Source organism: Pteronotus mesoamericanus, unplaced genomic scaffold, assembly GCF_021234165.1.
Source record: "Pteronotus mesoamericanus isolate MK-2021 breed Mesoamerican mustached bat unplaced genomic scaffold, CSHL_Meso_final contig_228, whole genome shotgun sequence".
Lineage (NCBI taxonomy): Eukaryota > Metazoa > Chordata > Mammalia > Chiroptera > Mormoopidae > Pteronotus > Pteronotus mesoamericanus.
In genome coordinates, this window is record NW_026555095.1 from 3,872,201 (window position 1) to 3,886,206 (window position 14,006).

A 14,006-nucleotide genomic window follows, 5' to 3' on the forward strand; every position below is an offset into this window, starting at 1 on the left:
GTGAGAAAACACAGCTTTTGGACTAAGTCGAAACAGGAGCACAAGAATTCATAAAATGCTTAAAACCATATCAAGTCCACTCTATCACACTGTTGAATTCTGGATATTTTGCTGAAGCTTTGATTTTGAACGATCCTCAGCCTAAAGAATATCACTTATTATCTGTTTTTATGATAGTAAATGTTGTTTGGAAAACTAAAAACTATTAGAGGCCTTGAAACCCTCTCAGCTGACTGACTAGCTTTCTGTGTAGTTTGTGGCTCCATCTAATGGCAAGCTATTTGTGAGCAAATCCAGTGACAAGGATCTGCAAAGTCATTGGGGACAATATGCTTCTAGATCGGGGTTTCCAAGGGCACATCTGAGTCATGGTTTTACAAGATGAAAACCCTAAATGGTGCATACACATGCCCCCAAACTATAGCTCTCTTGGGTCCCTTGCCCCATAATTGCAGAGTGAGAATAAAACTGATCAGCTGCACAATTTTATTGCAAGCAAATCCAAACCACCAGCAGTTTCAATCCATCTAACAAGATCTAAGCACTAACAAATATTAGGGTTGTGTTCATGTATTCTTGATTTACGATTTTATGTAAATTTAATGCAAATTAGGTATGGCCCTAGGGCTCCTGTCAAGATTCCAGTGCAGTCAGTGGTGTGGCAAAGTTTGACTGTAGCTTCTATTAATGTGTATGGAATTGATTATTGCAGCATTTAAATTATTGCTCTTCCAACTCCTCTGATTAATAGGTTGAAACTGGAGTAAAATACATCAGAGGCTGCCTGCTGCAGGGATGGTTTAGTCATGTGACCTCCATCTTGGTCCATTTGCAATGGCTGACAGCTTCATTTTATTGCTTTTAAAAGGCATGTCTACTGACTTGCAAAGTTCCTATCACATTCAAAGCATAGAATGTTTCCCTTTAACTTTAGTAGATAAATCGCAATCATGAGATACACCAGGGCTTGGGTCTCAACCAGCCCATTTAAAATGTTTAAGCATGACTAGAGAACTGTAAATATGTAAATGGGTTAATTTACCACTCCCCTCAAAACAAATGCTCACATTCTCTTTCCCTCTCTCTCTCTCTCTCTCACACACACGCACACACACACACACAATCAAAAAAGTTCTACCTCATTCAATAGCAGAAGGAAGGGTGATAACTAGTTTAAGATTCTTTAGAACAGATTTTATCTAATGACCAGCTCCACATTATATAATGCAATTGCTACACATTGTTTTGTGCCTTCACAGCCTTTCACGTCATTGTAGTGTCCAGAGACCTCACTAGCAATCATGTATTGTCCTATACTGAATAAAATTGGACAACCTAAGTGTTATATTCCTTGGTTTCTAGATGAGGAAACAAAAGTTCATTAAATTTAGGTTACTTGTTCAAGATCACACAGAAAGTTTGGGAAGTAGTTGGAGCCAAACCAACTTGGAATCAAATCTGAAGCACTTCCTACTAGAATGCAAAATTTTTATGATTACTTTAAGAACTACCACATTTATATTTAAGCCTGAGTTTTTAGTGCCAAATTCAATAAATGATGTTCAATTTATTAGTGTTCAATTCTCTTTCCCTTTTTTCTTATTCCTCTGTATACTTTTTAGCTACAAGCATGATCCTCTCAAGAAAGTTAGAGCTAGAACAAGGTCATATTACACTATGCACACCTCTGTGCCATATCAGAACAAGTGAAATTAACTTATATTTACCTTAATATTACATTGTTAAATTTAACTTCATATTAAGGGATGTAGGTGAACCTACTAAGCGCCAGGTACCATGTATTCCATGTCTCATTTAATATCATTAATAGCATTAGATCATTAATATGTTCTAATAATATCATTATTAAGTAGTGTTAATAACTATTAAAAATATGCAAAAGCTTAAAGTTCAGAGACAATTAGGAGCTTACTCAAGGCTCCCAAACCCACATCTATTTGATTTCTTGTTATGTTTCTTCTTGTCTGATTACTATGGCTAGAATTTCTAGTACTATGCTGAATAAGAGAGGTGAAAGTGGACATCCCTGTCTTATTCTTGGTCTTAAGGGAAGCACATGTACTTTTTGCCCATTCAGCAAAAAAAAATACTGGCTGTGGGTTTGTCATATATGACCTTTATTATGTTGAAGTATTTTTCCTGTATTCCTATTTTGCTAAGATTTTTTATCATGAATGGATGCTGAATTTTATCAAAAGTTTTTTTTCTGCACATACTGATATGGTCATATAATTTTTTTTCTTCATTTTGTTTAGCTGGTGTACCAATTTAATTGATTTGTGGGTATTTTACCAACCTTGCAGCCCCAGGATAAATTTCACTTGATCATGCCATGTGATCTTTTAATCTATCACTGGATCTGGTTTGCTAATATTTAGTTGGATATTTTGGCATTTATGCTCATCGATGATATTGGCTTATAATTTTCTCTTTTTGGCAGTATCTTTATCTTGTCCTGGAATTAGAATAATGTTGGCCTTGTCAAATGGGATTGGGAGTCTTTCCTTCTCTTGAATTTTTTGATATGGTTTGAGAAATAGAGGTGTGAGTTCTTTGAATGTTTGGTAAAATTAACCTGTGAAGCCATCTAGTCCAGGACTTTTGTTTGTCAGGAATTTTTTGAAGGCAATGTTTCTCTTTATGTGATCCTTTCATAACCTGCAACAAGTCAACATTTGGGTTTATTATGCTTGTCAAAATGTAGATTCTTGAAAATGGCTCCCAGAAAAATTAAATCAGAATTTTTAAGGATGTGACCAAAATGTTCAAATATGTTATGCTTTTCAAGTGATTCAGATACATGTGAAAAACCAAGAACTACTGCTCTAGGGATCTAAGCAGTCAATGAGAAGAATTTGTTCTTGCCTACCTGCTCACTTTTCTGTATGACATAGTATCACATTGTGAGAATCCACACGTCTGAGGAGCACATAGTAGAGCCTTATAATAGAAAAAAATAAAAAATAAAAAACAGAGATTAAACTCATATTCTTGAGCCCAAAGAAATAGTGGCTCCAAAAACAAGACTTAATTAAAACTATAACATAAAGACTTTCCATGTGTATGTGAATACAAAGGAAATCCTGATGTAACAATAATGTAAATGTGTGAAAATTTATTTAAATATCTCATTCAATATACCTTATAACACTTAATCACATTTTTATATTTTCAGTTGTTCAGTACCCATATCAGAGTGGCTATTACTATGTTGAGTCTTTTCCCCTCTCTTTATGCTACTCTGATTTGGTTAACATTAGAAATGCCCTAATCTGAATATTATAAAATTGGGGATAGTTTAAAAAAAACAGAAATATATTTTTAAGTTTATATTTAAATTTCACTATAAAATATTGTAACCAAGCAGACAGGGGCCCATCCACATGACACCTTGGTGAATGACCCAACAATTAATGCTAAAAAGAATAGATTTTTATTTATAGTATCCCAACCTTCAGGGACATTATGCCACTTATGCTCAGAACATTAGTGCTCTAAGCTCTCCTTTCGCACAAGACCCAGCACTTCATTTGTTCCCCAAAAGGGAATATCCCATAAGCCCCAAAAGTTCCCCATCTCCTTTTTGTAAGCTGGCTGCACCAGCAAGCTCACAGCAGCTCTTCCCTTCAGGTTCTGGGGTACATTGTCATCAGCCTTCATGTTATACTCCAGAAATACATTTGCCATGGTACACTGGATCATGGTGAAGTCCAGGAAAGCCATAAGTCCCAAGAGTCCAGGTAAGGTCCAGGTTTGCATGGCAGCAGGTCAGGGTGTTGCAGGGCAGTATCCTTGGTGGTTCTGGAGTCCATTAGAGTGGGCAAGATCAGAGCAGCATGCCTGCTTTCTTACTAGCCCATGGCGGATTAGCTCCTACAATCCACATGGCTCCCATCTCACTACTGGCAGCAGGGCTCTTCTACACCCCTTCATCATGGCTCTATCCCTCAAGTCTGCTTAAATTCAGTTTAAATCCTGACCTGGAGCCTCCTGCATGATCTTATCTCCAACTCCTCCCACTATGAGTTATATTTGCCACTTTTCTGATTAGTTTACATTCTCTCTGCCGCCATCCCCAGTCAGGAAAAGAGTGATTCAGTGATCCAGGTGAACCACCCCCTGATACATCACGAGTCAGGATATATCCTGACAGTCACACCCACCTTGTCCTGAGATGGTTGCACAGCTATTATCTTGCCTTTGTTATCAAAATATCTTCAGCTGTATTGTCCATTTCCCTTTGGAGGTTGTCTCCTATTTTCCCAGGCACCCTTTGCCCCAAACCCCATTAAAACTCCTCTCTTTTTGACTTTGGATCCTTTATAATCTTATAAAAGACAATGAAGGACAATGAGCAAAGGTCTTGTGTTTTGGAGCTACTTCCCACTGGCCATGGCCATTGTCCCACCTACCCCTAGGTCCAGGAATTCCTAACAGAGTCGGGGTTTGGAGCAGAGGGTGGCCTTCACACATGGGGAAGAATTTTGCAGAGTCCAGATCAGTTGGCTCTCTCTCGGGGAGCAGCATGCATAATGTCCAAGGACTGGCACTCCTGGACACATTGACATGCCTGTCATATTCTTGGGGCAACAGATTTGGAAAGATGGTTGAAGGCACAATTAAAACCATAACCACTAAATGTCAAAAGCAAGGATCAATTCTCTTCAATGTCTTATGTTAGGCCTACCTGGAGGAAGGTGTACAAGGCATGCCACACCTATTGGCCACTTTTAACAGGGAGCTCAGCAGTTAGCCGTCATGTGGAAGATATCTGAGGACTGGGCATAGTGAGGTTTAACCTGATTTTCTGAGAGGGGAGGATCCTGTGTGACATTTTGGACTTTTCCCAAAGCCTCTTGTTCCTGGGCATAAACTCCCTGGAACCAACAAAGAAGATGGCAAAATGTCTTTGGATAGGCATGACATACCTTGCACACCTTCTTCCAAGGAAACCACTCTTTTCCTAATATGGGCATTGAAGAATTGGCCCTACCTTTGTCATTTAGTGGTTAGGGTTTCAATTGTGCCTTCTAACCCTCTTGCCAAATCTGTTGCCCCTCAGAATACAAGGATGCCAACATGTCCAGGAGTGCCAGCCTGGGGACGCGGAGCATGCCACTCCCTGAGGAAAGCCAGCTGGCCTAGACTCTGCAAGAGCCATCCCCATGTGTAAAGGCTACAACTCTGCTCCAAATCCCCACTTTGTTTGGAATTCTTAGACCCAGGTGTAGGTAGGACGACAGCCATGGCCAGCAGGAAACAGCTCCAGAAGCTCATGAGTCCTTAGCCCATTGTTCTTTGTAAGATTATAAAGGTTCCAAAGTGAAAAAGGGGGGAATTGTAATGAAGTGTTGAGTGAGGGGTCCCCAAGGTCCTCCCAGTCCATGGATGGGGGTTGGGGGATGGGGGAGTGGACAATAAGACTTAAGATACTCTTCATAACAAAGGCAAGATAATAGCTGTGCTACCACCTCAGGACAAGGTGGACATGTCTTTCAGGATATATCTTGGTTTGTGATGTAGCCAGGGGGTGATCCCCCTGGATCACTGAGTCACTCTTTTCCTGACTGGGGATGGCAGCGGAGAGAATGTAAACTCTACAGGAAACCAGAAAATGTAGCTCATTTCAGGAGGAGTTGGTGATGAGATCATGCTGGAGGCTCCAGATCAAGATTTAAACTAAGGGCAGGCAACCATGAAGGAGAGTCATGCTGCCAGAAGGGAGATAGGAGCCATATGAGTAAGAGTGAGGAGGAAGAGCCATGATGTAGTTTGTAGGGAAGGAAGGAACCATGTTGCCTGTAGTGAAGTAGCAGCTATGCAGTTTGTATGGAGTATTCAGCCATATGGCCTGGTATCGCAAGGGAAAGAATGGCATGTTGCTGCTCCAATTATGCTTGGTCTCGCGGACTCCAAAGCCACCAAGGATCCTGCTTTGCAAGACTCTGACCTGCTGCCATGCTAACCCGGATTTTATCTGGGCTCTTGGGACTTATGTCTTTCCTGAACTTTACCATGATACAGTGCACAAGAGCACATGTATTCCTGGACTATAACACAGAGGCTGATGATAATGTACCCCAGGTCCTAACGGAGAGAGCTCCTGTGTGAGGATGGCAACTTTGATACCTTCCAAAGAGACTAGAGAACTGTTCGCACAGCCAGCTTAAGATAAGGAGATAGGGAATTATTGGGCTTGGTTTTGGCCCATAGACTTTTGGGGAGCAGGAGATGTACTGGGTCTTGTGGGAAAGGAGGGCTCTGAGCATAAGTTCTCTGAGCCCCCCAAAGGTTAGAATATTATAAGTAAAAACCTGTTCCTCCCAATATTAATTGTTGTGTCATTCACCAAGTTGCCATGTGGACAGAACCCTGTCTGCTTGGTTACAATATTAAGTAGAATTTCAAAAATTTTTCTCAGAACTATGACTCAAATCACATAGATGAAATGTCAGAATCCATTATTTATAAGGAAATTAATTGAATAATCACATTAATTAAATCAATATAATTATGGAGAAAAAATGAAAATGAGACTCCTTCTGAGACTCAACATGTTTGCTGTTACTTTTCCCATCCACACACTTACAAAGCCATAATTTCTATATTTCATGTTGACTCACAGAATATCTATATTTATTTATAATTATAATATCAGTAGATTCCCTTTTTAGTTAATAATTGAAAGCTCAAATGTTAGGAAACACAAATTTAATTTTTTAAATGAATACTTATCCAGGACTTATTTTATAGGATTTAAATTCTTAGGAGCATTTAATAATTATATTAAACACTCCTAATTTTCACCAAATCTATTACCCAATACTCTAAGTAGGTGTCCTTTCTCTCTTCTCTGTCCTTCCTTTATTACTTTCTTGGTTCTCCCTTTACTTCCATCCTTCTTCTTCCCATCCTTAATTTCTATCAAGTTGCATTAATTATTTTTCCAATAACTTAGCATTGTCTACAAAATATCATACAAAAGATTTACCACTGCATTCTAACTGAACTTAGCCTGGGACTCTAAAATTTTAAAGCATTCTAGTAAAGTATTTGAAATCTTTGGTTAGATTTTATCTTAAGTTTAATTCTGTTGATTATGGAGAATCTTAATGATTAACTGGAATTCTCATTTGGATTTTACATGCTGAAGGCTACTTATTTTTCTACTCTTCAGCTTAATTTTTCAGACAATAGTCTCTTGATTAGCTGTTAATAGGTCAGTTCAGACCTTAAAGGCATCACTATTCACATCAGCAATCATACAGTTAATGTAATAGCAAGAAGTGAAACTTTGGGGCTAAAATACTTAAAATTTACCTCATGCAGTTTTAATTTGATGTTTCCTTTGTAGGAAAAGTTTTATCTAAATCAAGCTTATTCACCCATAATTAATTACTATCTCCAAGGTCTTCATATGTATATGCAGCCCATCTTTTAGTTAATAAATCAACTATTTACATCTACATACTTTCTACTCTAACCTGCATTTATCCTTCTTGAAGATGAGGAAAAATAAGGGAAGAGAGAGTAAATTATTTTGGCTTAGTGTAAAACCCAGACTCCATGAAGGGAAGAAATCTACTTGAAAATATTGACCAATAAATATTCAGTAATATTCAAATCTTGAATTTTATGGTCTGAATTTTGACAGTGATTAGAGAATTTGGTGGTGGGGATATATTCTATACCAAATCTGTACCTCCTAGGTAGTTTAACTATGTCTAGTTTGCATCAAAATTTATTTTTACTTACATTTACATACTAACATGTGGTTACTCACAAATGTGTCAGTTTTTGCCTATAAAGATACAGAAAGCTACCTTTTCAAAATTTTTAAATAGTACCATAAGTCACCATACATCATTATCATCTGTAGCATTTATATTTTCTATACATTACCAAAAACAAGTGAAAACAAAACTGTGTACTCTTAAAAATACTAAAGGCAACTTTTCAAAAAATTGTTTGTTTTTAGAGATAGGGGAAGGGAGGGAGAGTAAGAGGGAGAGAAACATCAACGTGAAAGAGAAACATCAATCATTTGCCTCTTCTATGCTCCCCAACTTGGGACTGAACTTACAACCCAGGCATGAGTCCTGACTAGATATCAAACTGGTGACCTTTTGATTTGTGGAATGATGCCCAACCAAGTGAGCCACACCAGTCAGAGCTAAAGGCAACTCTTGAAAACTTGTATATAAAAGTCAAAATTATAACATATATATTGATATTTTTTTCAGTCTGTAGGCACTTCTATTGTTTTCATTTTGTTATAAATAGGTAACGTTTATTTTTGGACAAAGAGATGACTTAGGTTGCCTTTATAATTTGTCCAGGCCTAGGCCTGCCTCGGTGGCAAAGTATAAAAAATACATTAGGCCCCTTTCCTTTTTTTAGTCAGAAGACTATTAGGCAAGCTGAGCTGTAGTGGGAAAGCCATGCACCCTGTGCCAGGACCTACCCAAGGAGGTGTTCTGCATGGGATGTGACCATTACAGGGCACAGGGCTCATGAAAGAAGGGCATCAAAGAGGGAAGACAGTCATGGAGGTTTAGGACATTGGCTACATTTAAGGTAATTGAGAAAGTTATTAAGTGTATTGAGAATAATGATAATCAGTTTCTCACTATTAGAGAAATATCAATATAGAAAGGGGGAAAGTTAAAGTGAACCCTGTGTTGTTCACTAGTGGATTGAAATTGGAGTTATTGGTGTTTATTCATTAGTTTTAATAGAAAGATGATGATGATAGATGATAGATAGATAGATAGACAGATAGATGTAAATATATGTCTATATTTCCTAGCCTTGCCCATTGAGAGGGACTTGGAATACTTGCACCCTGGGAGAAATGAGCATACCTAGCATCCAAATGTTGATTTTAAAATATCACTCTTTACTAAAGGAAAACACCCTAACTTGGAAAAACAGATGATTCCAGCATTGGGTCAAGGAAGAAACAATATGAGTTTTGAGCATCTGCTGTGTCAGAAAGTAAGGAAGTCCTCAAAGAAAAATAAGGCATTTCAACAATACACAGAAGCCAGCTCGAAAGGGACTTCCACTGGCCAATTCTGTGACAAGCTGGGTATTGAAATACATAAAAGCAATACAGTATAAAACTGGTATAACTTAAGCAATGGTTATTAAAAGTGAAAATATAACTTTCTTTTAATAGAATGCCAACTAATCAATATAGAAGGAATGATGGATTTGAAAATTATCTGGCAATGACTGCAGAAATAATTAATTCAGGGAAAAAAAATCAATGGAGTATACGATGAGGTGGTAAAAGTAAAATAAATACTTAGATTTTTACATAATCTCAAAGTAGCTTCCTAAACACTATTTATTAAGTACTAATGGGAAAAAATAAAACATACAAAAAAGCTGACATCTAGCTGACATCATTCAAAGTTAACACTGCAACTATTTGGACAAATTGGCATCATGTGCCCAGTGATTAGATGCAATGAGCAGAATACAACATCACTTCTGTAATATATCTATCAAAACCTGACTCTAATCATAAGAAGACATTGGGTACACCCAAATGGGAGGACATTCTATAGAAAGACTGGCCTGTTAATCTTCATAAATGTCAAGGTCATGAAAGTCAGGAGAGACAGAGGAGCTGCCCTAGATTGAAGGAGTCTAGCAGACTGGGTAACTGGGTATAATATGTAACCTAACATTGGACCATTTCCTAGAAAAGACATTATTGGGACAATTGAGAAAAACCTGAATGGAGCCTCTGGGTAAAGAGTATATGGAAGTTCTTTATATTACTCTTGTAATTTTTCTGTAAATCTGAAATTATTTCAAAACAAAAATAAAACAGATATAATAATACTTAAGGTAGATATTAGGGTTAAATGCTAGTAAATAAAATCCAAAATTATATTAAATATTGAATATAGCAAAATCAATCAGGATTTTTCAAGCATGACCCATTATAAAGAAATAGATGAATAAAATATATTAAAAAGTGAAAGGAGAAAAATCATGAGATAATTCCAATAATCAACAAAAATATATACAATATAATTCAACCAATCTCTATTTTTTAAATTTTTAATTACTCATAAATTTACTGACCTAAATATGGAGGCTATCTTTCTTAACATGAAAAATATTGGATAATTTCAACAATAATATAGAAAAACCAGAATAAGACAGGGATACCAACAATCATTTTTTTTTAATCTAACATTATTCTGGAGATTCTAGTTAATGTAATGGAACAAGATAAATTAAGAGAGAAAAAATACAGAAAATATGACTAAAACTTGTTGAAGACATAGTGCCAATTTACAAAAGGTCTCATGGAAATAGCAAACAGATGGAAATCTATTAAAACCTCACTAATAAGGAAATGCAAAATAAAACAGCAATAAATTGTTATTTTTTAAACCAATAATACTGAGAAAGGGTTAACAAAATGTGGCTAGCCTGAATCAGGAAGTCAGTAGGGAAACTAACACTTTTATATCCCCCTGTTTAGATTATAAATTAATGGAAACTTTGCTAGGAGAATATAGAGATGTCTATCAAAGTTTTAAAATATATTTGTATCATTTGACCCAGTAATTCCATTTCCATGAATGTGTAGAAACAAAAACATCTCAGAGGAAAATACAGATTTTTGTACAAAGTGATCATCACAGAATTATTTTTAAAGAAAAATGTGTAAAACATCCTAAATGTTTAGAATAAGGAATGAGGGAGTTAAACTAATTTCATAAAAAGAAATACTATTATAAGAGATATTAGATTGGCTGCCCAGCAATCAAACCTCTTCCTGGTGTTTAGAAATTGCTTCTTTTAGGATTGTTGGAATATAGGCATCATCAGCCAGTGTCAAAACTGAAATAAAATTCAGATACTCTCAAAACTAAAGCTTGGACATGAGATCCATGCCTTGAAACTTGCACCTGCTTCAAACTCAGGATTATTAATAGACACTGATATGAGAAATTTGGGACCAAAAAATTTGGGACCAAAATTCAGGTACTGGCAGCACCAAGAGCAGTGTGTCTACATGGTAATGCTTGTATTATTGATGTTTCATTAAGGCCTGTTGACCTGCCAAAATCCATTCATATATCAATGACATTAAAACTTTGTTATACATTTTACTTTTAAATCACTTTATTACTTTTCTTAATTTTGCATATTTATGTAAGTATAGTCAAATTCATTTTTCCTTATGCTTTTTTAGTCATTTTTTTATGTTAAGAAAGCCTTCTTTATACTGGTGAGATACATATTTATTGATGGTTCTTCCAGTCTTTTCCTTTAATTTTTACTTTTAAATCTCTTAGAGATCCAGTATTAATTTTCATGAGTGGCTGTTCAGTAAAAATATAATTTTACTTTTCTTTATTAATTATTTATAACCATCTGTTGAATAAAAGAAAATACAGCAAAAAGATAGTTGTAGGAAAGAAGGAATTAAACTTATTGTTTCCAGCTCAAATGATTACTAACTTAAAAAATACTCTTATAAATTAATGATACAAATATGAGCACTGATAACAGTTTGATAAGTTGTCCAGTTATGTGAATAAATATATGAAATCAGTAGTTTTTATATTTGGTTATAATAAACAAATATTAAATATAATATATACTATATTTATTTAGATTTATACTCTACTATCTTTTGTATATACTAAATATACTATATGCTATACTATATACTATAAATATACAAAATATACTATACTATATACTATACTATAAAATGACCATTCACAAAACTTCAAGAATATAAAATCAATTAAGAATGAATTAAATAAGCAATATGAAAAACCTGAGTACAGAAACTGATATCCCTTTACTTGGGAGACTAAAAGAAAAGGTTTCTTTTGGTCATTTTGGTTGTTGTTTTAATGGAATGGAAATACTTAATTATTGAATGACAACACAAGTAATGTGAAATGAGAATTTTCCTAAGATAGACAGAACTTTCTTGTATGTCTCTAAAAAGTGTTAGTGCCTGGATCCAGAGCCATGTTGGTGGTGATGAAAGCTGTGCCATCTGAGATTTAGATTCACCAGCAGTCACGGCCCCCACGGTGATTCTGTGACCCCCGTTTTGCAGCCATCCCAGGAATGTTAGCTGCAGAAAGTTCCTTTTCTACACAAGACAGTCAAAGATGCTTTCAGTTCCTTCTAACTAAAAACTACGAGTTGTACAACTAAGCAGCTACTGACTATTATGCTTTAAAAAACATTTTATTACATATAAAAATATTTATACTATGGGGTTAAGTGAAGTGGCAACTTATAAAACAGTGTACCTATACCTCAATTTTGTAAACTATAATAAATATGCACTCAAATCATATGCACTCATACAGTCCATTGATAAAAAAGATAAGATGAAGAAGACCAAAATAGTTTTTAACAATAGTTTTGTAAATCTTGTTTTATAGGTAAAAAAAAGTTTAGTTTACAGATGTGTGTGTGTGTCTATATAATGACTGGAGAATACCTTAAAAATTGTTAATATAATAAACTCGTGATTATTGAAGTGACAGACCCAGAAATATTTTCAGAGAGAAAATATGGTGCCCTCTACCTCTATTTTATTTTATTTTTTCTTTATTCAACCCTAGAGTATTTCCTCTCTTGTGTGTTTTTCTACCTTTTTTCTCATGGTGGAAGCAAATTTGTAAAGTAATCTATTATAAAAATGATAAGGCCTTAATTTCTTATGCTTTGCAAAGATATAGTCTTTCTAAGAAAAATATTATAAACTAAGGCTACACGTGCCCCCCTACAAAGTCTTGGGAAGGAGGAACAAAGATGGAGATTTCCTATAAGCAGGGCCTTGTTAATCTCCTCAAATAAAGTAAAACTGTAGAATAAACAATTTCCTGCAAAGACTTCTATGTCCCCTACTGATTTCAAAACAAAAACAAGACAAAACAAACAACAACAACAAAAAACACCCTTCTTTCTGTATTTCTTAGATGCTGCTATAACCACATACTGGATTCATATGCCTGTCTACCCAAGCTGGAGCTCATAGTTATTTTCGTGGCCTCCCTACTGCACCCTAAATTCAAGTCTGTTTGATCTGGCATGACCTCTCTAGTCCCTAACCACGAATAACTTTAATAATTCATTTTTCCCTCTCATCTAGAGGTTGCTAGGAAATGGGATATCATAACATTTTATTGAGCACCCTACGAAATCATGCTAACCTCAGCTGAGTCCTCATGCTTTTGGGAACTCTATCACTGACTGATTTGAACTCAGCAGCCTAAATTAACATTTCCTTATCTTCTCCTTATTCTGTGTTTATAATCTCCACTATCCCTCCCTTTCTAAAGAACCAGTTTTTTCATGCCAGTCTCTTTGATTTCCATTTAGTCATACTATTAATAATTCCCTGAAGGGTTTTTTTTTTTGCAATCCCTTTCTTTCTTATTTCCTGAAATTATACCCTGTCTTAGTGTTCTTTCTGCCTCTCAGACTATATCAACTTGAAACCCTTTGGTTATATGATCTTATTTCTGTGTGTTTCACCAGAGCTGCCCTTGCTTCTTCTTCTTCATATTTTGTCCATTGATTACCTCATCTTTAATGTAACAGCCTATAGTTTGATTCCAAGTCTCCATTGCCAGTCTTGCCTCTTTTTCTTTTTTTCTTTTTTGGTGGAGTGGAGGGGCAGAGAGCCAGGGAGAATTCTAGTCCAGAAATCCATTGTAAAGCGTTTTCTTTTTCTATCTACCCGGCACTTCATGTTTAATGTGCTCAAGTCAAAATTAATCTTTTCCTCCAAGGCATCTCCTCTTCTTCCTTCTGATTTCTTTATTTCTGATAATGGCACAATGGCTCTCTCTGAAAGCGGAGTTATTTCTAACTTCTCCATCCACATCTATCTCTTCCATTCAATCAGCCACACGTTTTTGTGAATAATGTTTTCTTACATTATCTAATTTAAGCCTTTGTTATCTCTTTTTCATATT

At 35.7% G+C, this 14,006-nt stretch overlaps 1 protein-coding gene across 3 annotated transcripts in view; it reads left to right on the plus strand.

Moving 5' to 3' along the window:
• Positions 1-14,006, plus strand: part of LSAMP (limbic system associated membrane protein) — a 627,279-nt gene that overhangs the window by 330,454 nt on the left and 282,819 nt on the right. The window lies entirely within an intron of this gene.